The sequence below is a fragment of the Pan paniscus genome, chromosome 5, assembly GCF_029289425.2.
Source record: "Pan paniscus chromosome 5, NHGRI_mPanPan1-v2.0_pri, whole genome shotgun sequence".
In the NCBI taxonomy this organism is placed as follows: domain Eukaryota; kingdom Metazoa; phylum Chordata; class Mammalia; order Primates; family Hominidae; genus Pan; species Pan paniscus.
The window spans coordinates 76,333,652-76,361,453 of NC_073254.2; the positions used below are offsets into that span (position 1 = coordinate 76,333,652).

The 27,802-nt window shown below is 36.3% G+C and overlaps 1 protein-coding gene across 1 annotated transcript in view; it reads right to left on the minus strand.

The window, feature by feature from the left end:
* Positions 1-2,031: 2,031 nt before the first annotated feature.
* Positions 2,032-27,802, minus strand: part of KHDRBS2 (KH RNA binding domain containing, signal transduction associated 2) — a 795,325-nt gene continuing 769,554 nt past the window's right edge. The window contains exon 15 of the mRNA XM_055113704.2: positions 2,032-2,986. The gene's annotated coding sequence lies outside the window, so the exon portion shown is untranslated. The remainder of the gene's footprint in view (positions 2,987-27,802) is intronic.

Consider the following 27,802-nt stretch of genomic DNA (forward strand, 5'->3'; position numbering starts at 1 on the left):
GTAGATTCTACAAAAATAGAGTTTCCAAACTGCTCAATCTAAAGACTGTTTTAACTCTGTGAGATGAATGCAGACATCACAAAGCAGTTTCTAAAAAGCTTCTATCTACTTTTTCTCTGAAGATATTTTCTTTTTCCTTAAAGGCCTTGATGTGCTCCCAAATATCCCTTCACAGATTCTCAAAAAGCACTGTTTCCAAACAACTGACTGAAAAGAAAGGTTTAACTCTGTGAGATGAATGCACATATCACAAAGTAGTTTCTAAGAAATCTTATTTTAGGTTTATCTGAATATATTTTCTTTTCACCATAGGCCTCAAGGCGCTCCCAAATATCCCTTTGCAGACTCTACAAAAACATGGTTTCCAAACTGCAGAATGAAAAAAAGGTTTAACTCTGTGAGATGAATGCACAAATCACAAAGCAGTTTCTGAGATATCTTCCTTGTACTTTTTTTTTTATCCTGGGATATTATCTTTTTCACTTTTGGCCTCAATGAATTCCCAAATGTCCATTCACAGAATTGACAAAAACAGTGTTTTCAAACTACTGAATCAAAGAAAGGTTTAACTCTGGGAGATGAATGCACACATCACAAAGCAGTTTCTCAGAAAATTTCTTTCTACTTTTTATCTGAAGATATTTTCTTTTTCACCATAGGCCTCCCTGAACTTCCAAATATACCTTCATAGATTCCACAATAACAGTGTATCCAAACTCCTGAATGAAAAGAAACTTTTAACTCTATGAGATGGATACACACATCACCAAGCAGTTTCTCAGAGAGCTTCCTTCTAGGTTTTATCCTGGGATATTCTCTTTTGCCATTGGACTAAATGAGCTCCCAAATGTCCATTTGCAGAATGGGCAAAAACTGTGTTTCCAAACTGTGGAATCAAAAGAAAAGCTTAACTCTGTGAGATGAATGCACACATCACAAAGCAGTTTTTCAGAAAGCTTCTTACTAGTTTTTATCTGAAGGTATTTTCTTTTTCACCTTAGGCCTCAAAAGACTCCCAAATATCCCTTTACAGATTCTACAAAAACAGTGTTTCCAATTTGCTGAATGAAAAGTAAGTTTTAAATCTGTGAGATAAGTGCACTTATCACAAAGCGGTTTGTCAGATAACTTCTTTCTACTTTTTATCCTGGAATGTTTGCTTTTTCACCATTGGCCTCAATGAGCTCCTAAATGTCCATTCACATAATGGACAAAAAGAGTGTTTCCAAACTGCTGAATGAAAAGAAAGTTTTAACTCTGTGAGATGAATGCACAGATCACATGAGACCTTCACAGAATGCTTCTTTCTAGTTTTCATCTGTAAATATTTTCTTTTTCACTGTAGGTAACACTGCACTCCCAAATATACCTTCACACATAACATACCTTCGTACAAAAACAGTGTTTCCAAACTGCTGAATGAAAAGAAAGTTTTAAATCTCTGAGATGAATGCACACATCACACCACAGTTTCTCAGATAGCTTTGTTCTAGTTTTTATGCTGGGATATTCACTTTTTTGCCTTTGGCCTCAATAAGCTCTCAAATGTCCATTTGCAGAATAGACAAAAACAGTGTTTCCAAACTGCTGAATAAAAAGAAAGGTTTAACTCTATGAAATGAATGCACACAGCACAAAGCAGTTTCTCAGAAAGCTTCTTTCTACCTTTTATCTGAAGATATTTTCTTTTTCATCATAGGCCTCAGTGAGCTCCCAAATATCTCTTTGCAGATTCTACAAAAAGTGTTTCCAAACTGCTGAATGAAAAGAAAGTTTTATCTCTGTGAGATGAATACACATCACAAAGTAGTTTCTCAGATAGCTTCCTTCTAATTTTTATCCTGCGAAGTATGCTTTTTCACCATTGGCCTCAATGACCTCCCAAATTTCCATTCACAGAATGGACAAAAACAATGTTTCCAAAGTGCTGAATCAAAAGAAAGGTTTAACTCTGTTAGTTGAATGCATGCATCATGAAGCAGTTTCTCAAAAGTTTCTTTCTACTTTTTATTTGAAGATATTTTCTTTTTCAACATAGGACTCAATGCGCTCCCAAATATCCAATCACAGATTCTATAAAAACAGTGTTTCTAAACTTCAGAATGAAAAAATGTGTTAACTCTGTGAGATGAATGCAGACATCACAAAGAGGTTTCTCAGATAGCTTCCTTCTAGTTTTTATCCTGGGATATTCACTTTTTTTGCCATCGGCCCCAATGAGCTCCAAAATGTCCATTCACAGAATGGACAAAAAGAGTGTTTCCAAACTGTTGAGTCAAAAGAAATATTTAGCTCTGTGAGATGAATGCACACATCACAAAGCAGTTTCTCAAATATTTCTTTCTAGTTTTTATCTGTAGTTTTTTTTTCCACCATAAGCCTCCTCTGAGACCAGCACTTTCTGGCAGACTCTAACCCAATGGCACTAGAGGAATTAAAGACACACACAAAAATACAGAGATGTAAAGTGGGAAATCATGTGTCTCACAGCCTTTAAAGTTGAAACCCCTGAATAGAGATTTACACATGTGTTTATTAACAGCAAACTGGTCATTAGCATTGTTTCTGTAGATATTAAATTAACTAAAATTATCCCTTATGGGATATGAATGGATGGGCCAAATTAAAGGAAAAGTTGGGCTAGTTAACTGTGTCAGGAGCATGTCCTTAAGGCACAAGTTGCTCATGCTATTGTTTGTGGCTTAAGAAGCCTTTAAGCGGTTTTCCACCATGGGCAGGCCAGGTGTTCCTTGCCCTTATTCTGGTAAACCCACAACTTTCCAGTGTGTGAGTTAGGGTCACCAAGCACATGTCACAGTGTTGCAGAGATTTCATTTATGGCCAGTTTGGGGGCCAGTTTATGGACAGATTTTGGACGGCTTTCTCCCAACATGTCCCCATTCTTTGATTTGCAAATTGATAAAAGCAAAGGCAGCTTTGTCACAGTGAGGTACTTCTCACAGGAGTCAGGATCCACATCTGCAGACTAGACAAAGAAAAACAACATAGATTAAAAGCACAATCACCATTGAAATCACAGAGCTTCCAAGTGTTTTTATCCATTTTAATGGGTTACTAGCTGCTAATTTTTCTTCAGCTCCTTTAAGCACTCCAGTTCCTGGCATTAAGGTGAGGTGTGCCTGGGATGCTTTAAATGTTTGTTCTTTTAATTTTGGCATTTCCAAAAACAAGTTTGTAGAGTGTCCTTATAGATGTTTTTTTATTCTTTCCCAAATTTTGATCTTATTAAGAGCATTTAATAGTTTTCACAAATCCTTATGTTAAGCTCCCAGTGTGGGCCATATCATTTGAGGTTGAGGTGCCACAATACTGCCATGGTTCCAGATAATAGGAAGTTTTGTCGTACTTCTTATCATATCTACCATCTGACCACTTGGTTCAGATCATCTGAACATAGTGTGGCCATGGCACACAGACTGAGAGGTGCAATTCAAGCTAAACCTCCCCTTAGGGGAATGATTAATAATGATTCCATAGGAATCATTGTGCAGCACCTCTGCCTGTTCTGCAATGCAATCTTCCTAAACAAGCACACTCATTTTTTCTAACTGGGTCCAATCCTGTTTACAAATAGGTTTAGATGAATGCACACATCATGCAGCAGTTTCTCAGAAAGCTACTTTCTAGCTTATATCTGAAGATGATATTTCTCTTTTCACCATAAGCCTCAATGCACTCCCAAATTTCATTTTGCAGATTCTATAAAAACAGTGTTTCCAAAGGGCAGAATGAAAAGAAAGGTTTAACTCTACCAGATGAATGAACACATCACAATATGGTTTCTCAGATAGCTTCCTTCTAATTTTTATCAAGGGATATTTGCTGTTTTGCCATTGGCCTCAATGAGCTCCAAAATCCCCATTCTGTGAATGGACAAAAACAGTGTTTCCAAACTGCTGAATCAAAAGAAAAGTTTAACTCTGTGAGATGAATGCACACATCACAAAACAGTTCCTAAGAAAGCTTCTTTATACTTTCTATCTGAAGATATTTTGTTTTTCAACATAAGCCTCAACATGCTCCCAAATATCCCTTTGTAGCTTCTATAAAAACAGTTTTTCCAAACTGCTGAAAGAAAAGAAAAGTTTTACTCTGTGAGATTAATGCCCACAACATGAAGCAGTTTCTCAGGTAGCATCCTTCTAGGTTTTATCTTGGAATATTCACTTTTTCGCCATTGGCTTCAATGAGCTCTGAAATGTCCATTCGCAGAATGGGCAAAAACGGTGTTTCCAAACTGCTAAATCAAAAAAAAAGTTTATCTCTGTGAGGTGAATGCACACATAACAAAGCAGTTTCTCAGAAAACTTCCTTCTAGTTTTATCTGAAGATATTTTCTGTATCACCATAGGCCTCAAAGCGCTCCCAAATATCCCTTCACAAATTCTACAAAAAAAAGTGTTTCCAAACTGCTGAAAGATTAACTCTGTGAGATGAATTCCCACATCACAAATCAGTCTCTCAGGAAGTTTCTTTCTATTTTTATCTGAAGAGATTTTCTTTTTCACCATAGGTCTCAATGCGCTCCCAAACATCCCTCTGCAGATTTTACAAAAAAAGAGTTTCCAAACTGTTGAATGAAAAGAAAGGTTTAACTCTGCAAGATGAATGCACACATCACAAAGCATTTTCTCAGACAGCTTCCTTCTGGTTTTAATCTTGGGATATTCGCTTTTCTGCCATTGGCCTCAATAAGCTTCCAAATATCCAGTCACAGAATCACAAAAACAGTGATTCCAAACTGCTGAATCAAAAGGAAGGTTTAACTCTGTGAGATGAATGCACACATATAAAAGCAGTTTCTCAGAAAGCTTCTATCTACTTTTTATCTGAAGATATTTTGTTTTTCACCATAGGCCTCAATTCATTCCCAAATATCCGTTTGTAGATTCTACAAAAGCAGTGTTTCCAAACAGCTGAATGAAAAGAAAGGTTTAGTTCTGTGAGATGAATGCACACATCACAAAGTGGTTTTCAGATAGCTTCCTTCTTGTTTTTATCCTGGGATATTCTCTTTTTTGCCATTGGACTCAATGAGCTCCAAAACGTCCACTCACAGAATGTAAAAATACAGTGTTTCCAAGCTGCTGAATCAAAAGAAAGTTTTATCTCTGTGTGATGAATGCACACACCAAAAAGCAGTTTCTCAGAAAGCTTCTTTCTAATTTTTATCTGAAGTTATTTTCTTTTTCACCATAGGCCTCAATGTGCTCCCAAATATCCCTTCACATATTCTACAGAAACAGTGTTTCTGAACTGCTGATTGAAAAGATAAGGTTAAATCAGTGAGATGAATGCACACGTCACAAAGCAGTATATCAGATAGCTTCCTTGTAGTTTTTATCCTTGGATATTCACTTTTTCACCATCGGCCTCAATGAGCTCCCAAATGTCTATTTGCAGAAAGGACAAAAGCAGTGTCAGCAAACTGCTGAATTGGAAGAAAGCTTTAATGCCTTGAGGTGAATGCAAACATCACAAGGCAGCTTTTCAGAAAGTTTCTTTCTAGTTTTTATCTGAATAGATTGTCTTTTTCCTATAGGCCTCAATGCACTCCCAAATATACCTTCGTAGATTCTACAAAAACAGTGATTCCAAACTGCTGAATGAAAACAAAGGTTTAACTCTGTGAGCTGAATGGACCTATCACAAAGTGGTTTCTCAGATGATTTCTTCCAGTTTTTATCCTGAGATATTCACTTATTCACCATTGGCTTCAATGAGCTCCCAAACCTCCATTAGCACAATGGACAAAAACAGGGTTTCAAAACTGGTGAATCAAAAGAAAGGTACTATAAGAACAGTGTTTCCAAACTGGTGAATGAAAAGAAAGGTTTAACTCTTCCAGAAGAATGAACACATCACAAAGGTTTTTCTCAGATAGATTCTTTCTAGTTTTTGTCTAGGGATATTTGCTTTTTTGCCAATGGCCTAAGTGAGCTCCAAAATATCCATTTGCAAAAAGGACAAAATCAATGTTTCCAAACAGCTGAATCTAAAGAAAGGTTTAGCTCTATGAGATGAAGGCACACATCACAAAGCAGTTTCTAAGAAATCTTCTTTCTAGTTTTTATCCGGGGTTTTTCACTTTTTTGCCATTGGCCTCAAAGAGCTCCCAAATATCCATTTGCAGAATGGACAAAAACAGTGATTCCAAACTTCTGAATCAAAAGAAAGGTTTAACTCTGTGAGATGAATGCACACATCTAAAAGCAGTTTCTCAGAAAGCTTCTGTCTGCTTTTTATCTGAAGATATTTCTTTTTCACCTTAGGCCTCAATGCGCTCCCAAATATCCTTTTGCAAATTCTGTAAAAACAGTGATTCCAAACTACTGAATGAAAAGAATGGTTAACTTGTGTGAGATGAATGCACACATCAGAAAGCAGATTCTCATATAGCTTTCTTCTAGTTATTAATCTGTGATATTTGCTTGTCCACCTTTGGCCTCAATGAGCTTCCTAATGTCCATTCACAGAATGGACAAAAGCAGTGTTTTTAAACTGCTGAATCAAAAGAAAGGATTAACTCTGCAAGGTGAATGCACACATCATAAATCAGTTTTTCAGATAGCTTTCTTCTAGTTTTTGTCCAGGTCTAGTTGCTTTTTCACCATTGGCCTCAATGAGCTCCCAAATGTCCACTCACAGAATGGACAAAAACAGTGTTTCCAAACAGGTGAATCAAAAGAAAGGTTTAACTCTGTGAGATCAATGCAAACATCACAAAGCAGTTTCTCAGAAAGGATCTTTCTCGTTTTCATATGAAGATATTTTCTTTTTCACCATAGGCCTGAAAGGGCTCCCAAATATCCCTTTGCAGATTCTACAGAAACAGTGTTTCCAAACTACTGAATCAAAAGAATAGTTTATTTCTGCGAGATGAATGCAACATCAGAAAGTAGTTTCGCAGAAAACATCTTTCTATTTTGTATCTGAAGATATTTTATTTTTCACCAAAGGTCTCAATGCACTCCAAATATCCCTTCACAGATTCTACCAAAACAGTGTTTCCAAACAGCTGAATGAAAAGAAAGGTTTAACTCTGTGAGATGAATGCACACATCACAAAGCAGTTTCTCAGATAGCTTCCTTCTAGTTTTTATCTTGGAATACTCACTTTTTCTCCATTGGCATCAATGAGCTCTGAAATATCCATTTGCAGAAAAGACAAAAACAGTGTTTCCAAAATGCTGAATCAAAAGAAAGATTTACCTCTGTGAGATGAGTGAACACATCACAAAGCAGTTTCTCAGAAACTGCTTTTTCCTTTTGTTTTTATGCTTTTGTTTTTAACTTATTTTCTTTTTCACCATTGGCCTCAATGTGCTGAAAATTTCCCTTCACATATTCTACAAAAACAGTGTTTCCCAACTGCTGTTTGAAAAGGAAATTTTAACTTGGCAAGATGAATACACACATCACAAAGTGCTTTCTCAGAAAGCTTCTTTCTAGTTGTTATCTGAAGATATTTTCTTTTTCACCATAGGCCTCAATGTGCTCCCAAATATCCCTTTGCATATTCTACAAAAACAGATTTTCTAAACTGTGGAATGAAAAGTAAGGTTTATGTCTGTGAGATGAATGCATACATCACAATGTGGTTTCTCAGGTTACTTCCTTCCAGTTTTTATCCTGGAATATCCCCTTTTATTTTGCCAATGGCCTCAATGAGTTCCCAAATGTCCTTTCACACAATGGACAAAAACAGTGTTTCCAAACTGCTAAATGAAAAGAAAGTTATAACTCTGTCAGATTAATGCACACATCACAAAGGAGCTTTTCAGAAAGATTCTTTCTGGTTTTTATCTGAAGATATTTTCTTTTTTTTTTTTTTTTTTTTTTTTGAGACGGAGTCTCGCTCTGTCGCCCAGGCTGGAGTGCAGTGGCACGATCTCGGCTCACTGCAAGCTCCGCCTCCCGGGTTCATGCCATTCTCCTGCCTCAGCCTCCCGAGTAGCTGGGACTACAGGCGCCCGCTACCACGCCCGGCTAATTTTTTGTATTTTTAGTAGAGACGGGGTTTCACCGTGTTAGCCAGGATGGTCTCGATCTCCTGACCTCGTGATCCGCCCACCTCGGCCTCCCAAAGTGCTGGGATTACAGGCGTGAGCCACCGCGCCCGGCCTATCTGAAGATATTTTCTTATTCACATTAAGCCTCAATGCAATCCCAAATATCCCTCCATAGATTCTACAAAAACTGTGTTTCCAATCTGCTGAATGAAAAGAAAGATTTAACACCGTGAGATGAATCCACACATCACAAAGTAGTCTCTCAGATAGTTTCCCTCTAGTTTTTATCCTGGGTTATTCACTTTTTCAACTTATGCGTGAATTAGCTTCTAAAGGTCCATTTGCAGAAAGGACAAAAACAGTGTTTCCAAACAGTTGATTGAAAAGAAAGGTTTAACTCTGTGAAATGAAGGCCCTCATCACAAAGTAGTTTCTCAGAAAGCTTCTTTCTACTTTTTATCTGAAGATAATTTCTTTTTCACCATAGGCCTCAATGTGATCCCAAATATCCCTTCAATGATTCTACAGAAACAGTGTTTCCAAACTGCTGAGTGAAAGAAAGGTTTAACTCTGTGAGATGAATGCACACCTAACAAAGTTGTTTCTCACATAGCTTCATTCTAGTTTTTATCCTGGGATAGTCACCTTAAGTCAATTGGCCTCAATGAGCTCCCACATGTCTTTTCACAGAATGGACAAAAACATGTTTTCAAACTGCTGCATCAAAAGAAAGGCTTAACACTGTGAGATGAATGCACCCATCACAAATAATTTCTCCGAAAGCTTCTTTCTATTTTTTATCAGAAGATATTATCTTTTTCACTGTAGGACTCAAGGCAGTCCAAAATGTGACTTCGCAGATTCTACAAAAACAGTGTTCCCAAACTGCTGAATGAAAAGAAAGGTTTAACTCTGTGAGATGAATGCACACATCACAAAGCAGTTTCTCATAAAGCTTCTTTCTACTTTTTATTCTAGGATACTCGTTTTTTCACCATTGGCCTCAATAAGTTCCCACATGTCCATTCGGGGAATGGACAAAAACAGTGTTTCCAAACTGCTGAATTAAAAGTAAGGTTTAAATCTGCAAGTTGAGTGTGCACATCAGAAAGCTGTTTCTCAGACAGCTTCCCTCTAGTTTTTATCCTGGGATATTCGCTTTTTTACTAGTGGTCTCTATGAGCAACAAAATGTCCATTCACAGAATGGATAAAAACAGTGTTGCCAAACTGCTGAATCTAAGGAAATATTTAACTCTAAGAGATGAATGCACACATAACAAAGCAGTACCTCAGAAATCTTTCTACTTTTTACCTGAAGATATTTTATTTTATACCATAGGCCTCATTACTCTCACAAATATCCCTTTGCAGATTCTACAAAAACAGTGTTTCCAAACAGCTGATTGAAAAGAAAGGCTTAACTCAGTGAGATTAATCCACACATCACAAAGTAGATTCTCAGATAGCTTCCTTCTAGTTTTTATCCTGGGTTATTCACTTTTTCACCTTAGGCCTCAATTAGCTCCCAAATGTTCATTTGCAGAAAGGACAAAAACAGTGTTTCCAAACTGCTGAATCAAAAGAAAGGTTTAATCCTGTGAGATGAAGGTACTCATCACAAAGTAGTTTCTCAGAAAGCTTCCTTCTATTTTATCTTAAGATAATTTATTTTACACCATAGGCCTCCATGTGTTTCCAAATATCCCTTCGATGATTCTACAGAAACACTGTTTCCAAACTGCTGAATGAAAGAAAGGTTTAACTCTCCAAGATGAATGGACACATCACAAACCAGTTTCTCATGTAGCTTTCTTCTAGTTTTTATCCTGGGATAGTTGCCTTTTTTCAATTGGCTTCAATGAGCTCCCAAATGTCCATTCACAGAATGAACAAAAACTTGTTTCCAAACTGCTAATTCTAAAGAAAGTTTTAACTCTGTGAGATCAAAACGCCCATCACAAATAATTTCTCAGAAAGCTTCTTTCTATCTTTTATCAGAAGATATTATCTTTTTTACCATAGGCCTCAAAGCACTCCAAAATATTACTTTGCAGATCCTACAAAAATGGTATTTCCAAAATGCAGAATGAAAAGCAAAGTTTAACTCTGTGGGACGAATGCACCCATCACAGAGCAGTTTCTCAGATAGCTTCCTTCTAGTTTTATCCCAGGATATTCACTTTTTTATCATTGGCCTCAATGAGTTCTCAAATGTCCATTCACAGAATAAAGAAAAACAGAGTTTCAAAACTGCCGAATGCAAAGAGAGGTTTAACTCTGTAAGATGAAATGCAAACATCAAAAAGTGGTGTCTCAGAAAGCTTCTTCCTAATTTTTTATCTGAGATAATTTCTTTTTCCCCATAGGCCTCAATGCACTCCCAAATATCCCTTCACAGATTCTATACAAACAGTGTTTCAAAACTGCTGAATGAAAAGAAAGGTTTAACTCTGTGAGATGAACACACACAACACAAAGCAGTTTCTCAGATAGCTTCCTTCTAGTTTTTATGTTGGGATATTCACTTTTTTGTCATTGGCCTAAATGAATTCAAAAATGTAGATTTGCAGTATAAACAAAAACAGTTTTTCCAAACTGCTGAATGAAAAGAAAGGTTTAACTGTGTAAGATGAAGGCACACATCACAAAGCAGCTTCTCAGAAATCTTCTTTCTACTTTTTTATCTGAGAATATTTTCTTTTTCACCATAGGTCTCAAGGCACTCCCAAATATCCCTTTGCAGATTATACAAAAACAGTGTTTCCAAACTACTGAATCAAAAGAAAGGTTTAACTCTTTGAGATGAATGCACCCATCACAAATAATTTCTCAGGAAGTTTCTTTCTATTTTTTATCAGAATATATTATCTTTTTCACTATAGGCCTTAAAGCCCTCCAAAATACTACTTCGGAGATTGTATAAAAACTGCGTTTCCATACTGCTGAATGAAAAGAAAAGTTTAAATCTGCAAGATAAATGCACACATCACAAAGCATTTTTTCAGAAAGCATCTTTCTAGTTTTTATCCTAAGATACTTGCTTTTCACCATTGGCCTCAATGAGTTCCTAAATGTCCATTCGCAGAATGGAGAAAAACAGTGATTCCAAACTGAAGATTCAAAAGAAAATTTTAACTCTGTGAGATGAATGCACACATCATTGTGATGTTTCTCAGAAAGCTTCTTTCTAATTTTTATCTCAAGATATTTTCTTTTTTACCATTCTTTTTTACCATTTGGAGCCTCAATGTGCTCCAAAATATCGATTCACAGATTCTAAAAAAACAGTGATTCCAAACTGCTGAATGAAAACAAAGTTTTAACTCTGTGAGGTGAATGCATATAACACAAAGCAGTTTCTCAGATAGCTTCCTTCTAGTTTTTATCCTGGAATATTCACTTTTTTACCATTGGCCTATATGAGTTCCCAAATGCACATTCGCAGTATAAACAGAAAGAGTGTTTCCAAACTGCCAAATCAAGAGAAACTTTAAACTCTATAAGATGAATGCACACATCACAAAGCAGTTTCTCAGAAATCTTCTTTCTGCTTTTTATCTGAGAATATTTTTTTTTCACCACAGGCCTAAATGCACTCCCAAATATCCCTTCGCAGCTTCTACAAAAACACTGCTTCCAAACTGCTGAATGAAAAGAAAGTTTTAACACAGCGAGATGAATGCACACATCTCAAAGCAGTTTCTCAGATAGTTTTCTTCTAGTTTTTGTCCTGTGATACATGCTTTTTTGCCAAGCTTCTTTCGAGTCTTTATCTAATGATAATTTGTTTTTCACTTTTGGCTCTATGAGCTCTTAAATGTACATTCACAGAATGGACAAATGCAGTGTTTACAAACTGCTGAATTGAAAGAAAATTTTAACTCTGTGAGATGAATGCACCTGTCAAAAAGCAGTTTTCAGAAATCTTCTTTCTATGTTTTATCTGAAGGTATTTTCTTTTTCATCATAGGCCTCAGGGCACTCCAAAATATCCCTTTGAAGATTCTACAAAAACATTGTTTCTAAACTGCTGAGGAAAAAGAAAGGTTTAAATCTGTGAGATGAATGCACACATTACAAAGCAGTTTCCCTCCTAGCTTACTTTTAGTTTTTATCCTTGGATATTCCCTTTTTTGCCTTTGCCCTCAATGATTTCCCAAATGTCCTTTCTCAGAATGGACAAAAACAGTGTTTCCAAACTGCTGAATCAAAATAAAGGTTTAACACTGTGAGATGAATGTGCACATCATGAAGCAGTTTCTCAGAATGCTTCTTTCTTATTTTTGTCTGAATTTATTTTCTTTTTCACCATAGGTTTCAATTTGCTCCCAAATATCCCTTTGCAGATTCTACAAAAACAGTGTTTCCAAACTGCTGAATGAAAACAAAGGTTTAACTATGCAAGAAGAATGTATGCATCACAAAGCAGTTTCTCAGAGAGCTTCCTTCCAGTTTTTATCCTGGGATATTCACTTTTTGCCATTGGCCTCAATGAGCTCCCAAATGTCCATTCACAGAAAGGACAAAAACAGTGTTTTGAAACTGTTAAACCAAAAGAAATGTTAAACTCTGTGATATGAATGCACACATTCAAAGCAGTTTCTCAGAAATCTTCTTTCTCGTTTTTGTCTGAAGACACTTTCTTTTTCACCAGAGGTCTCAATGAGCTCCCAAATATACCTTCGAAGATTGTACAAAATATAGTTTCCAAACTGATGAATGAAAAGAAAGGTTTAACTCGGTGAGATGAATTCATACATCACAAAGCGGTTTCTAAGATAGCTTCCTTTTGTTTTTCTGCTGGGATATTAACTGTTTCACCAATGGCGTCAATGAGCTCCCTAAGGTCCATTCATAGAATGGACTAAAGCTGTTTCATAACTGCTGAAGGAAAAGAAAGGTTTAACTCTGTGAGATAAATGCACACATCCCAAAGCAGTTTCTCAGAAATCTTCTTTCTACTTCTTATCTGAAGTTATTTTCTTTTTCAACATAAGCCTAAATGCGCTCCCAAATACCCTTTCACAGATTCTACAAAAACAGTGTTTCCAAACTGATAAATGAAAAGAAAGGTTTAACTCTATGAGATGAATGCACGCATCACAAAGTGGTTTCTCAGATAGCTAATTTCTAGTTTTTATCCTGGGATATTCACTTTTTCACCATTGGCCTTAATGAGCTCCCTAATATCCATTTGCATGTTGGACAGAAACAGCATTTTCCAAACTGCTGAAACAAAAAAAAGGTTTAACTCTGTGAGATGAATGCACACATCAAAAAGCAGTTTCACAGAAAGGTTCTTTTTAGTTTTTATCTGAATATATTTTCTTTTTCAACACAGACCTCAATGTGTTCCAAAATATAACTTTGCAGATTCTACCAAAAGAGTGTTTCCAAACTGCTGAATGAAAAAAGGTTTAACTCTGTGAGATGAATGCAAGCATAACAAAGCAGTTTCTCAGATAGCTTACTTCTAGTTTTTATCCTGGGATATTCACTTTTTCACCATTGGACTGAATGATCTCCCTAATGTCCATTCACAAAATGGAGAAAAACAGTATTTCCAAACTGCTGAATCAAAAGAAAGTTTTAACTCTGTGAGATGAATGCAAGCATCACAAAGCCATTTCTCAGAAAGCTTCCTTCTAGTTTTATCTGAAGATATTTTCTGTTTCACGATTGGTCTCAATGCTCTCCCAATTACCCCTTTGCAGAATCTACATAAACAGTGTTTCCAAACTGCTGAATGAGAGAAAGGTTTAGCTCTGTGAGATGAATGCACACATCAGAAAGAGGTTTCTCAGATATCTTCCTTCTAATTTTTATACTGGGATTTTCCATTTTTTGCCATTGGCCTTAATGAGCTCCCAAATCTCCATTCACAGAATGGACAAAAACAGGGTTTTCCAAACTGCTGAAACAGAAGAAAGGTTTAAATCTGTGAGATGAATGCACACATCAAAACGCAGTTTTTCAGAAAGCTTCTTTTCAGTTTTTATCTGAAGATATATTCTTTTTCACCATAGGCTTCAATGCACTCCCAAATATAACTACACAGATTCTACAAAAACAGTCTTTCCAAACTGCTGAATGAGAAGAAAGGTTTAACTCTGTGATATAAACTCATGCATCCCAAAGCAGTTTCTCAGATAGCTTCTAGTTTTTATCACTGGATATTGACTTTTTCACCAACGGTCTTAATGAGCTCCCTAATGTCCATTCTCAGAATGCACAAAAAACAGTATTTCCAAATTTCTGAATCAAAAGAATGTTTTAACTCTGTTAGATGAACGCACACATGACTAAGCAGTTCCTCAGAATGCTTCCTTCTTGTTTTATCTGAAGATATTTTCTGTTTCACCATAGGCCTCAATGCTTTCTGAAATATCCCTTCACAGAGTCTACAAAAACAGTGTTTCCATCCACTGAATGAAAGAAAGGTTTAACTCTGTGACATGAATGTACACACCACAAAGAGTTATCTTATATAGCTTCCTTCTAGTTTTTACCTTGGGATATTCACTTTTTCTCCATTGCCCTCAATGAGCTCTCAAATGTCCCTTTGCAGAAAAGAGAAAAACTGTTTTTCCAAACTGCTGAATCAAAAGGAAGGTTAAACTCTATAAGAAGAATGCCCACTTCACAAAGAAGTTTCTCTGAAATCTTCTTTCTACTTTTTGTCTCAAGATATTTTCTTTTTCACCATAGACCTCAATGCACTCCCAAATATCCCTTCAAATATTCTACGAAAACAGTGTTTCCAACTACTGAATGAAAAGGAAAATTTACCTCCATGATGTGAATGCACACATCACAAAGCAGTTTCTCAGACAGCTTCCTTCTAGTTTTTATCCTGGGATATTCACTTTTTCACCATTGGCCTCAATGATCCCCATAATGTCCATTTGCAGAATTGACAAAAAGAGTTTTTCCAAACTGCTGCATCAAATAAAGTGTTTAACTCTTTGAGATGAATGAACACATCACAGAGCCATTTCCCAGAAAGGTTCTTTCTAGTTTTTATCTGAAGATATTTTCTATTTCAACATAGGCCTCAATGAGCTCCAAAAAATCTCTTCACAGATTCTACAAACACAGTGTTTCCAAACTGCTGAAAGAAAAGAAAGGTTTAACTCTGTGAGATGAATGCACACATCTGAAAGCAGTTTCTCAGATAGTTTCCTTCTATTTTTTATGCTGGGATATCTGCTTTTTTGCCATTGACCTCAGTGAGCTCCCAAATGTCCATATGCAGAATGGACAAAAACAGTGTTTGCAAACTGCTGAATCAAAAGAAAGATTTAACTCTATCAGATGCATGCACACATCAAAAAGCAGTCTCCCAGAGAGGTTCTTTCAGCTTTTTATCTGAAGATCTTTCTTTTTCACCATAGGCCTCAATATGCTCCCAAATATCCCTTTGCAGGTTCTACAAAAACAGTGTTTCCAAACTGCCAAATGAAAAGAAAGGTTTAACTCTGCAAGATGAATGTATACATCACAAAACTGTTTCTCAAGTAATTTCTGTCTAGTTTTTGTCCTGGGATATTCACTTTTTTCCATTGGCCTCAATGAGCTCCCAAAAGACCATTCACAGAAAGGACAAAAACAGTGTTTCTAAACTGCTGAATCAAAAGAAATGCTTAACTCTGTGAGATGAATACACACATCACAAAGCAGTTTCTCAGAAAGCTCCTTTCTAGTGTTTATCTGAAGATATTTCTTTTTCACTGTAGGCCTCAAGGCTCTCCCAAATTTCCCTTCACAGATTCTACAAAAACAGTGTTTCCATTTGCTGAATGAAAGAAAGGTTTAACTCTGTGAGATGAATGCTCACATGACAAAGTTTTCCTAGATAGCTTCCTTCTAGTTTTTATCTTGGGATATTCACTTTTTTGCCACTGCCCTCAATATCCCATGATAAAAACTTCAAGGAAGCTATCCGAGAAACCACTTTATGGTGTGTGCATTCATCTCAGAGTTAAAACTTCCTTTCCATTCAGCAGTTTGGAAACACTGTTTTTGTAGAATCTGGCATGGGACATTGGGAGCACATTGTGGTCTATGATGAAAAACAAAATAAATTCAGAGTTAAAACTTTCTTTTGATTCAACAGAAAAAAAACTGTTTCCGTCCATTCTGCAAATGGACATTTGGGTGCTCATTGAGGCCAATGGTGCAAAAGCAAACATCCCAGGATAAAAACTAGAAGGAAGGTATCTGAGAAATGGCTTTTTGATGTGTGCATTCATCTCACAGAATTAAAACTTACTTTTCATTCAGGAGCTTGGAAACACAGTTTTTGTAAGATCTGCAGAGGGTTATTTGGGAGCACAATGAGGCCTAATATGAAAAAGAAAATAGTTTCAGATTATAAGTACAAAGAAGATTTCTGAGAAACTACTTTGTGATGTGTGCATTGATCTCACAGAGTTAAAACTTTCTTTTGATTCAGAAGTTTGGAAACACTGTTTTTGTCCATTCTGCAAATATACATTTGGAAGCTCATTGAGGCAAATGGTGAAAAAGCGAATATCCCAGGATAAAAACTAGAAGGAAGCTATCTGAGAAACCATGTTTTGATGTGTGCATTCATCTCACAGAGATAAACCTTTCCTTTATCAGCAAATTGGAAACACTGCTTTGTAGAATCCACGAAGGAATATTTGGGATTGATTTGAGGCCTGTGGTGAAAAAGAAAATACCTTCAGATAAAAACTAGAAAGAAGCTTTCTTAGAAACTCCTTTGTGATGTTTACATTTATCAGGCATATTTAAAGCTTTCTTTTCATTCAGTAGTTTGGAAACACTTTTTTTGTACAACCAGTGAAGGGATATTTTAGAGCACAATGAGGCCTATGGCAGAAAAGAAAATATCTTCAAATAAAAAGTAGAAAAAAGCTTTCTGAGAGACTGCTTTGTGATGTGTGCATTCATCTCCCATAGTTAAAACTTTATTTTGATTCAGTAGTTTGGAAACAGTGTTTTTGTCCATTCAGCGAATGGACAGTTGGGAGCTCATTCAGGCCAATGATGAAAAAGTGAATACCACAGGATAAAAGCTAGAAGAATCCGATTTTAGAAACTGCTTTGCAAGCTGTGCATTCATCTCACAAAGTTAAACATTTCTTTTCATTCAGCAGTTTGGACACACTGTTTTTGTAGAATCTGTGATGGGACATTTCAGAGCACATTGAGGCCTATGATGAAAAGGAAAATATCTTCAGATAAAAACTAGAAAGAAGCTTTCTGAGAAACTCATTTGGGATGTGTGAATTCATCTCACAGAGATAAACTTTTCTTTTGATTCAGCACTTTGGAAACACTGTTTATTTCCATTCAGTTAATGGACATTTTCTAGCTCATTGAAGGGAATGGTGAAAAAACAAATACCGTAGGATAAAAGCTGGAAGGAACCTATCTGAGAAACCATTTTGTGATGTGTTCATTCATCTCACAGAGGTAACCTTTCATTTCATTCAGCAATTTGGAAACACTCTTTTTGTAGAATCTGCAAAGGCATATTTTAGAGTGCCTGAAGGCCTATGGTGAAATAGAAAATATCTTCAGATAAAAACTAGAAAGATGCTTTCTGAGAAACTTCTTTGTGATGTGTACATTAATCTGACAGAGTTAAATTGTTCTTTTCATTAAGCAGTTGGGAATCCATTTTTGTCAATTCTGTGAATGGACATTTGGGAGCTAATTGAGGCCAAAGGCAAAAAAGTGAATATCCCGAGAAAAGAACTAGAAGGAAGCTATCTGAGAAACTGCATTGTATTGTGTGCACTCATCTCGCAGAGGTAAAACTTTCTTTTCATTCAGCAGTTTGGAAAAGCTGTTTTTTAGAATCTGTGTGGTATATTTATGTGTGCTTCAAGATCTATGCTGAAAAAGAAAATATCTTCAAATAAAAAGTAGAAAGAAGGTTTCTGAGAAACTGGTTTACGATGTCTGCATTCATCTCCCAGAGTTAAAACTTCATGTTGAGTCAGCAGTTTAGAAAACTGTTTTTGTCCATTCTGTGAATGGACATTTGGGAGCTCTTTGAAGCCAATGGCGAAAAAGAGAATATCCCAGGATAAAAACTAGAAGGAAGCTATCTGAAAAACTGCTAATTGATGTGTTCATTCATCTCTCAGAGATAAAACTTTCTTTTCATTCAGCAGCTTGGAAACACTGTTTTTGTAGAATCTGCAAAGGCATTATTTGGGAGTGCATTGAGGCCTATGGTGGAAAAGAAAATATCTTCAGAAAAAAACTAGATAGAAGCTTTCTGAGAAACTACTTTGTGGTGTACGGATTCATAGTGAAGAGTTAAACCTTTGTTTTGATTCAGCAGTTTGGAAACACTGTTTTTGTCCATTCTATGAATGGGCATCTGGGAGCTCAATGAAGCCTATGGTGAATATGGGAATAACCTGGCACAAAAATGAGAAGGAAGCTATCTTCCAATCAGCTATATGGTGGCTGATTGAGGCCAATGGTAAAAAAGCAAATATCCCAGGGTAAATTTAGAAAGAAGCTATCTGAGAAACCACTTTGTGATTTGTGCATTCATCTTGAAGAGTTAAATCTTCCTTTTAATTCAGCAGTTTGAAAACACTGTTTTTGTAGAATCTGTAAATGGACATTTCAGAGCACGTTGAATCCTATAGTGAAAAAGAAAATATCTTCAGATAAATACTACAAGGAAGCTTTCTGAGAAACTGCTTTATGATGTATGTTTTCATCTCACAGAGTTAAACCTTTCTTTTAATTCAACAGCTTGGAAACACTGATTTTGTCCATTCTGCAAATGGACATTTGGGAGCTCATTGAGGCCAATAGATGAAAAGAAAATATCTCAGGATAAAGACTTCAAGGAAGCTACCTGAGAAACTGCTTTGTGATGTGTGCATTCATCTAGCAGAGTTAAACGTTTCTTTTGATTCAGCAATTTGGAAACACTGCTTTTGTAGAATCTGTGAAGGGATATTTGGGAGCATCTTGAGACCTATGGTGAAAAAGAAAGTATCTTAAGATAAAAAGTAGAAAGAAGCTTTCTGATAAACTTCTCTGTGATGGGTGCATTCATCTCACAGAGTTAAAACCTTTTTTTTGATCCAGCAGTTTGGAAAGACTGTTTTTGTAGAATCTATGAAGGGATATTTGGGATCCCATTGGGCCAATGATGAAAAAGTAAATATCTTCATATAAAAACTGAAAAGAAGCTTTCTGAGAAACTGCTTTGTGATGTGAGCATTCATCTCACAGAGCTAAACCTTTCTTTTCATTCAGCATTTGGAAACACTCTTTTTGTACAAACTGCAAAGAAATATTTGGGAGTGAATTGGTGAAAAATAAAATATCTTAAGATAAACAGTAGAAAGAAAATATCTTAAGATAAACAGCAGAAAGAAGCTTTCTGAGAAAGTGCTTTTTGATGGGTGCATTCACCTCACAGAGTTAAACATTTCTATTGATATAGCAGTTTGGAAAAAATGTTTTTGTCCATTCTGCAAATGGACAGTTGGTAGCTGATTGAGGCCAATGGCAAAAAAGCACATATCCCAGGGAAAAAACTAGAAGGAATGTATCTGAGAAACCACTTTGTGATTTCTGCATTCATTTCACTGGGGTAAACCTTTCTTTTCATTCAGCAGTTTGGAAACACTGTTTTCGTAGAATCTGCAAAGAGATATTTTGGTGCTCATTGAGGCCCATGGTGAAAAAGAAAATATCTTCAGATGAAAACTAGAAAGAAGCTTTCTGAGAAATTGCTTTGTGATTTGTGTTTTTGTCACATAGAGTTAAAACTTTCTTTTGATTCAGCAGTTTGGAAACACCGTTTTTGTTGATTCTGTGAATGGACATTTGGGAGCTCACTGAGGCCAATGGCGAAAAATCAAATATCCCAGGATAAACACTAGAAGGAAGCTGTCTGAGAAACCACTTTGTGATGTGTGCATTCATCTCCCAGAGTTAATCTTTTCTTCTCATTCAGCAGTTTGGAAACCCTGTTTTTGTAGAATCTGTTAAGGTATATTTCTGAGTGCATTGAGGCCTCTGGTGAAAAAGAAAATATCTTCAGATAAAAACTAGAGAGAATCTCTCTGACAAAAGGCTTTGTAATGTGGGCACTTATTTCACAGAGTTAAACCTTTCTTTTTATTCAACTGTTTGGAAACACTGTTTTTGTCCATTCTGTGAATGGACATTTGGGAGCTCATTGAGGCCAATGGAGAAAAAGCGAATATCTAAAGATAAAAACTACAATGAAGCTATCGGAGAAATTGCTTGGTGATGAGTACATTCATCTCACAGATTTAAACCTTTTTTTTCATTCAGCAGTTTGGAAACACTGTTTTTGGAGAATCTACAAAGGGATATTTGGGAGCGCATTGAGTCCTATGGTGAAAAAGAAAATATGTTAACATAAAAAGTGGAAAGAAGCTTTCTGGGAAACTCCTCTGTGATGGGTGCATTCACCTCACAGAGTTAAACCTTTCTGTTGATCCAGGAGTTTGGAGACACTGTTTTGTAGAATATGTGAAGGAATATTTTGGAGCACATTGAGGCCTATGGTGAAAAAGAAAATATCTTCAGATAAAAACTAGACAAGAGCTTTCTGAGAAACTGCTTTGTAATGTGTGCTTTCATCTCACAGAGGTAAAGCTTTCTTTTGATTCAACAGTTTGGAAACACTGTTTTTGTCCATTCTGAGAATGGACATTTGGGAGCTCATTAAGGCCAATAGAGAAAAAGGGAATATCCCAGGATAAAAAGTACAAGGATGGTATGTGAGAAACTGCTGTGTGATGTGGGCATTCATCTCATAGAGTTTAACTTACGTTTTCTTTCAGAAGTTTGGAAACACTGTTTTTGTAGAATCTGCAATGGGATATTTGGGAGCCCATTGAGGCCTCTGGTGGAAATGTAAATATCTTCACATAAATCTAAAAAGAAGCTTTCTGAGAAACTGCTTTGTGATGTGTGCATTCATCTCACAGAGTAAAATTTCTTTTGTTTCAGCAGTTTGGAAACACTGCTTTTCTCCATTCTGCAAATGGACATTTTGGAGCTCATTGAGGTCAATGGAGGAAAAAGTGAATATCCCAGGATAAAAACTGTAAGGAATCTATCTGAGAAACTGCTTTTGGATGTGTGCATTCATCTCGCACAGATAAACCTTTCTTTACATTCAGCAGTTTGGAAACACTGTTTTTGTAGAATCTGTGAAGAAATATTTGGGAGTGCTTTGAGACCTATGGCGAAAAAGAAAATATTTTAAGATATAAAGTAGAAAGAAGCTTTCTGAGAAAATACTCTGTGATGGTTGCATTCACCTCACAGAATTCAACCTTTCTTTTGTTCCAGCAGATTGGAAATACTGTTTTTGTAGAATCTGCAAAGGATATTTCAGAGTGCATAGAGGCCTTTGGTGAAAAACAATGTATCTTCAAATAACAACTAGAGAGAAGCTTTCTGAGAAAGTTCTTTGTGATGTGCACATTCACCTCACAGAGTTAAACCTGTCTTTTGATTCAATAGTATGGAAACACTGTTTCTGTCCATTCTGCGAATGGATATTTCAGAGCTCATTGAGGCCAACGGATAAAAAGTGAATATCCCAGGATAAAAACTTCATGGAAGCCATCTGAGAAACCGCATTGTGAAGTGTGCATTCATCTCACAGAAATGAACCTTTCTTTTCATTCAGCAGTTTTGGAACACTGTTTTTGTAGAATCTGCAAAGGGCTATGTGGGAGTGCATTGAGACCTATGGTGAAAAAGAAAATATCTTAAGATAAAAAGTAGAAAGAAGCTTTCTGAGAAAGTGCTCTGTAATGAGTGCATTCACCTCACAGAATTCAACCTTTCTTTTGATTCAGCAGTTTGGAAACACTGTTTTTGTCCATTCTGCAAATGGAGATTTGGTAGCTGATTGAGACCAAAGGCAAAAAAGCAAATATCCCAGGGTAAAAACTAGAAGGAACGTATCTGAGAAACTGCTTTGTGATGTGTGCATTCATCATGCAAGTTAAACCTTTCTTTTCATTCAGCAGTTTGGAAATACTGTTTCTGTAGAAACTGTGAAGGGATATTTTGGAGTGCATTGAGGCCTATGGAGAAAAAGAAAATATCTTCATATAAAAACTAGAAAGAAGCATTCTGAGAAACTGCTTTGTGATGGGTGCATTCATCTCAGAGAGTTAAAACTTTCTTTTGATTCAGCTGTTAGGAAACACTGCTTTCGTCCATTCTGCAAATGGAAATTTGGGGGCTCATTGAGGCCAATGGTGAAAAATCGAATATCCCAGGATAAACACTAGAAGGAAGCTATCTGAGAAACAGCTTTATGATGTTTGCATTCATCTTTCAGAGTTTATCCTTTATTCCCATTCAGTAGTTTGAAAACACTGTTTTTGTAGAATCTGTTAAGGGATATTTCAGAGTGCATTTAGGCCTATGGTGGAAAAGAAAATATCTTCAGATAAAAACTAGAAAGAAGCTTTCTGACAAACTGCTGGGTGATGTGTGAACTCATTTCACAGAGTTAAGACTTTCTTTTGATTCAACAGCTTGGAAACACTGTTTTTCTCCACTCTGCAAATGGACATTTGGGAACTCATTTAGGCCAATGGAGAAAAAGTGAATATCCCAGGATAAAAACTTCAAGGAAGCTATCTCAGAAACCACTTTGTGATGTGTGCATTCATTTCACAGAGTTAATCCTTTCTTTCAATTCAGCAGTTTGGAAACACTGCTTTTGTAGAATCTGCTAAGGGATATTTTGTAGCCCATTGAGTCCTATGGTGAAAAAGTAAACATCTTCATATAAAAACTGAAAGAAGTATCCTGAGAAACTAATTTGTGATGTGTGCATTCATCTCACAGAGTTAATTCTTTCTTTTGATTCAACAGTTTTGAAATACTCTTTTTGTCCATTCTGCAAAGGGATATTTAGGAGCACATTGAGCCGTATGGTGAAAAAGATCTTCAGATAAAAATTAGAATGAAGCTTTCTGAGGAACTCCTTGTAATGTGTCCATTCATCTCACAGAATTAATCCTTTCTTTTAATTCAACAGTTTTGAAACACTGTTTTTCTTCATGCTGTGAATGGATATTTGGGAGCTCAGTGAGGCCAGTGGAGAAAAAGGGAATATCCCAGGACAAAAACTCCAAGGGAGCTACCTGAGAAACCACTTTGTGATGTGTGCATTCACCTAGCAGAGGTAAACCTTTCTTTTCATTCAGCAGTTTGGAAAAACAGTTTTTATAGTATCTGTGAAGGGATATTTGGGAGTGCATTGAGATCTATGGTGAAAAAGAAAATACCTTAAGAAAAAAGGTAGAAGGAATCTTTCTGAGAAACTGCTCTGTGATGTTTGCATTCATCTCATAGAGGTAAACGTTTCTTTTCATTCAGCAGTTTGGATACACTCTTTTTGTCCATTCTGCAAATGCACATTTTGTAGCTGATTTAGGCCAATGTCAAAAAAGCACATATCCATGTATAAACACTGCAAGGATGCTATCTGAGAAACCACTTTGTGTTGTGTGCCTTCATCTCTCAGAGTTAATCCTTTCGTCTCATTCAGCAATTTGGAAACACGGTTTTTGTAGAATCTGTTAAGGGATATTTCAGAGTAGATTGAGGCCTATGGTGAAAAAGAAAATGTCTTCAGACAAAAACTAGAAAGAAGCTTTCTGACAAACTGCTTGGTGATGTGTGAACTCATCTCACAGTTTGAAATCATTCTTTTGATTCAACAGTTTGGAAACACTGTTTTTGTTCATGATGTGCATGGATATTTAGGAGCTCATTGAGGCCAATGGAGAAAAAGTTAATATCCCAGGATAAAAATTTAAGGAAGCTATCTGAGAAACCACTTTGTGATGTGTGCATTCATCCCACAGTTAAACCTTTCTATACATTCAGAAGTTGGGAAACACTGTGTATAGTCTTTGAAGGGATATTTGGGTGTGCATTGAGGCTATGGTGAAAAAGAAAATATCTTTGGATAAAAAGTCGAAGGAAGCTGTCTGAGAAAGTGCTTTTTGATTTGTGCATTCATCTCACAGAATTAAACCTTTCTTTTGATTCAGCAGTTTGAACCAGTGTTTTTGTCCATTCAGCAAATGGACAATTTGTGGCTCATTGAGGCCAATGGTGAAAAAGTGAATATCTCAGTATAAAAACTAGAAAGAAGCTATCTGAGAAACTGCTTTGTGATGTGTGCATTCATCTTGCAGAGATAAAGCTTACTTCTCATTCAGCAGATTGCACATACTGTTTTTGTAGAATCTGTGAAGGGATATTTTGGAGTGCAAGGAGACCTATGGTGAAAAAAATCTTCAGATAAAATGTAGAAAGAAGATTTCTGAGAAACTGCTTTGTGATGTGTGCACTCATTTCACAGAGTTAAGCATTTCTTTTAATTCAGCAGCTTGGAAACACTATTTTTGACCATTCTGCAAATGGACATTTGGGAGCTCATTGAGACCAATGGCGAAAAAGTGAATATACCAGGATAAAAACTAGAAGGAAGCTAACTGAGAACACACTATGTGATTTGTGCATTCATCTCACAGAGTTAAGACTTTCTTTTCCTTGAGCAGTTTGTATACACTGTTTTTGTCCATTGAGTGAATGGACATTTGGGAGCTCATTGAGGTAAAAGTGAAAAAGAGAATATCCCATGATAAATACTTGAAGAAATCTCTCTCAGAAACTGCTTTGTGATGTGGGCATTCATCTCAAAGAGTTAAAACTTCCTCTTCATTAAGCAGTTTGGAAACACTGTTTTTGTGAAATATGAGAAGGGATATTTGGACCTGCATTGAGGCCTATGGTCAAAAAGTAAATATCTTCAGATTAAAACTAGAAAGAAGCTTTCTGAGAAATTGTTTTGTGATGTGCATTCATCTTGCAGAGTTAAACTTTTCTTTTCATTTAGCCATTTGGAAACACTGTTTGTGTCCATTTTGTAAAAGGATATTTGGGAGCTCATCAAGGCCAATGGTGAAAATGCGAATATCCCAGGATAAAAACAAGAATTAAGCTATCTGAGAAACTGCTTTGTGATTTGAGCATTCATCTCACAGAGATAAACCTCTCTTTTCATTCAGCAGTTTGGAAACACTGTTTTTGTAGGATCTGCAAAGGGATATATGGGAGCTCATTGAAGCCTATGGTGAAAAGGAAAATATCTTCACATTAAAACTAGAAGGAAGGTTTCTGGGAAACTGCTTTGTGATGTGGGCATTCATCTCACAGAGTTAAACATTTCTTTTGATTCAGCAGTTTGTAAACACTGTTTTTGTCTGTTCTGTGAATGGATATTTGGGAGCTCATTGAGTCCACTGGTGAAAAAGCAAATATCCAGGGATACAAACTAGAAGAAAGCTACCTGAGAAACTGCTTTGTGATGTGTGAATTCATCTCTCTGAGTTAAACCTTTCCTTTTATTTGGTATTTTTGAAACACTGTTTTTGTAGAATCTGTGAATGGATATGTGGGAGTGCATTGAGGCCTATGGTGAAAAAGAAAACATCTTCAGATAAAAAGTAGAAAGAAGATTTCTGAGAAACTGCTTTGTAATGTGTGTATTCGTCTCACAGAGTTAAAACTGTCTTTTAATTCAGCAGTTTGGAAACACTGTTTTTGACAATTCTGTGAATGGACATTTGGGAGAACCTTGAGGCCAATGGTGAAAAAGTGAATATACCAGGATAAAAACTACAAGAATGCTAACTGTTAATATGCATTATGATTTTTGCATTCAACTCAAAGAGTTAAAACCTTTTTTTGATTTAGCAGTTTGGAAACACTGTTGTCATACATTCTCTGAATCTACATTTGGGAGCTCATCAATGCCAATGACAAAAAAAAGAATATCCCAGGATAAAACCTAGAAGGAATTTATCTGAGAAACAACTTTGTGAAGTGTGCATTCATGTTGCAGAGTTAAAAGTTTCTTTTCATTCATCAGTTTGGAAACACTGCTTTTTAGGAATCTGTGAAGGGATATTTGGGAGCACATTGAGGTGAAAAAAAATTAACTTCAGATAAAAAATAGAAAGAAACATTCTCAGAAATGGCTTTGTGTTGTGTGCATTTATCACACAGAGTTAAACATTTCTTTTAAATCAGCAATCTGTAAACACTGTTTTTGACCATTCTGCCAATGGACATTTGGGAGCTCATTGAGGCCAATGGCAAAAAAGTGAATACACCAGGAATAAAACCAGAAGGAGGCTCTATGAGAAACAGCTTTGTGATGTGTGCGTTCATCTTGCAGAGTTAAAACTTTCTTTTCATTCAGCAATTTTGGAAACACTGTTTTGAAGAATCTCTGGAGGGACATTTGGGAGCACATTGAGGCCTATGCTGAAAAAGATAATATCTTCAGATAAAAACTAAAAAGAGGCATCCTGAGAAACTCCTTTTTGATGTGTGCATTCACCACACAGAGTAAAACCTTACTTTGCCAGCAGCAGTTTGGAAACACTTTTTGTAGAATCTGCAAAGGGATATTTGGGAGTGAATTTAGGACTATGGTGAAAAAGAATAAAGCCTCCAAGAAATATGGTACTATGTGAAAAGACCAAATTTACGTCTGATTGGTGTACCTGAAAGAGACAGGGAGAATGGAACCAAGTTGGAAAACTCTCTGCAGGATATTATTCAGGGGAACTTCCCCAATCTTGCAAGGCAGGCCAACATTCAAATTCAGAAAATACAGAGAACAACCACAGAGCAACTCCAAGACACATAATTGTCAGATTCACCAAAGTTGAAATGAAGGAAAAAATGTTAAGGGCAGCCAGACAGAAAGGTCAGGTTACCTACAAAGGGAAGCCCATCAGACTAACAGGTGATCTCTCTGCAGAAACTCTACAAGCCAGAAGAGAGTGGGCCAATATTCAACATTCTTAAAGAAAAAATTTTCAACCCAGAATTTCATATCCAGCCAAACTAAGCTTCATAAGTGAAGGAGAAATAAAATCCTTTACAGAAAAGCAAATGCTGAGAGATTTTGTCACCACCAGACCTGCCCTACAAGAGCTCCTGAAGGAAGCACTGAACATGGAAAGGAACAACCGGTACCAGCCACTGCAAAAACATGCCAAATTGTAAAGACCATTGATACTAGGAAGAAATTGCATCAACTAATGAGTGAAATAATCAGCTAACATCATAATGATAGGATGAAATTCACACATAACAATATTAACCTTAAATGTAAATGGGCTAAATTCTTCAATTAAAAGACACAGATTGGCAAATTGGACAAAGAGTCAAAACCCATCAGTGTGCTATATTCAAGAACCACATCTCACATGTAGAGATACACATAGACTCAAAATAAAGGAATGGAGGAAGATCTACCAAGCAAATGGAAAACAAAAAAGGCAGGGGTTGCAATCTTAGTCTTGGATAAAACAGACTTTAAACCAACAAAGATCAAAAGAGACAAAGAAGGCCATTATATAATGGTAAAGGGCTCAATTCAACAAGAAGAGCTAAATATCCTAAATATATATGCACCCAATACATGAGCACCCAGATTCATAAAGCAAGTCCTTAGTGACCTACAAAGAGACTTAGACTCCCACAAAATAATAATGGGAGACTTTAACACCCCACTGTCAACATTAGACAGATCAATGAGACAGAAAATTAACAAGGATATCCAGGAATTGAACTCAGCTCTGCACCAAGTGGACCTAATAGACATTTACAGAACTGTCCACCCCAAATCAACAGAATATACAT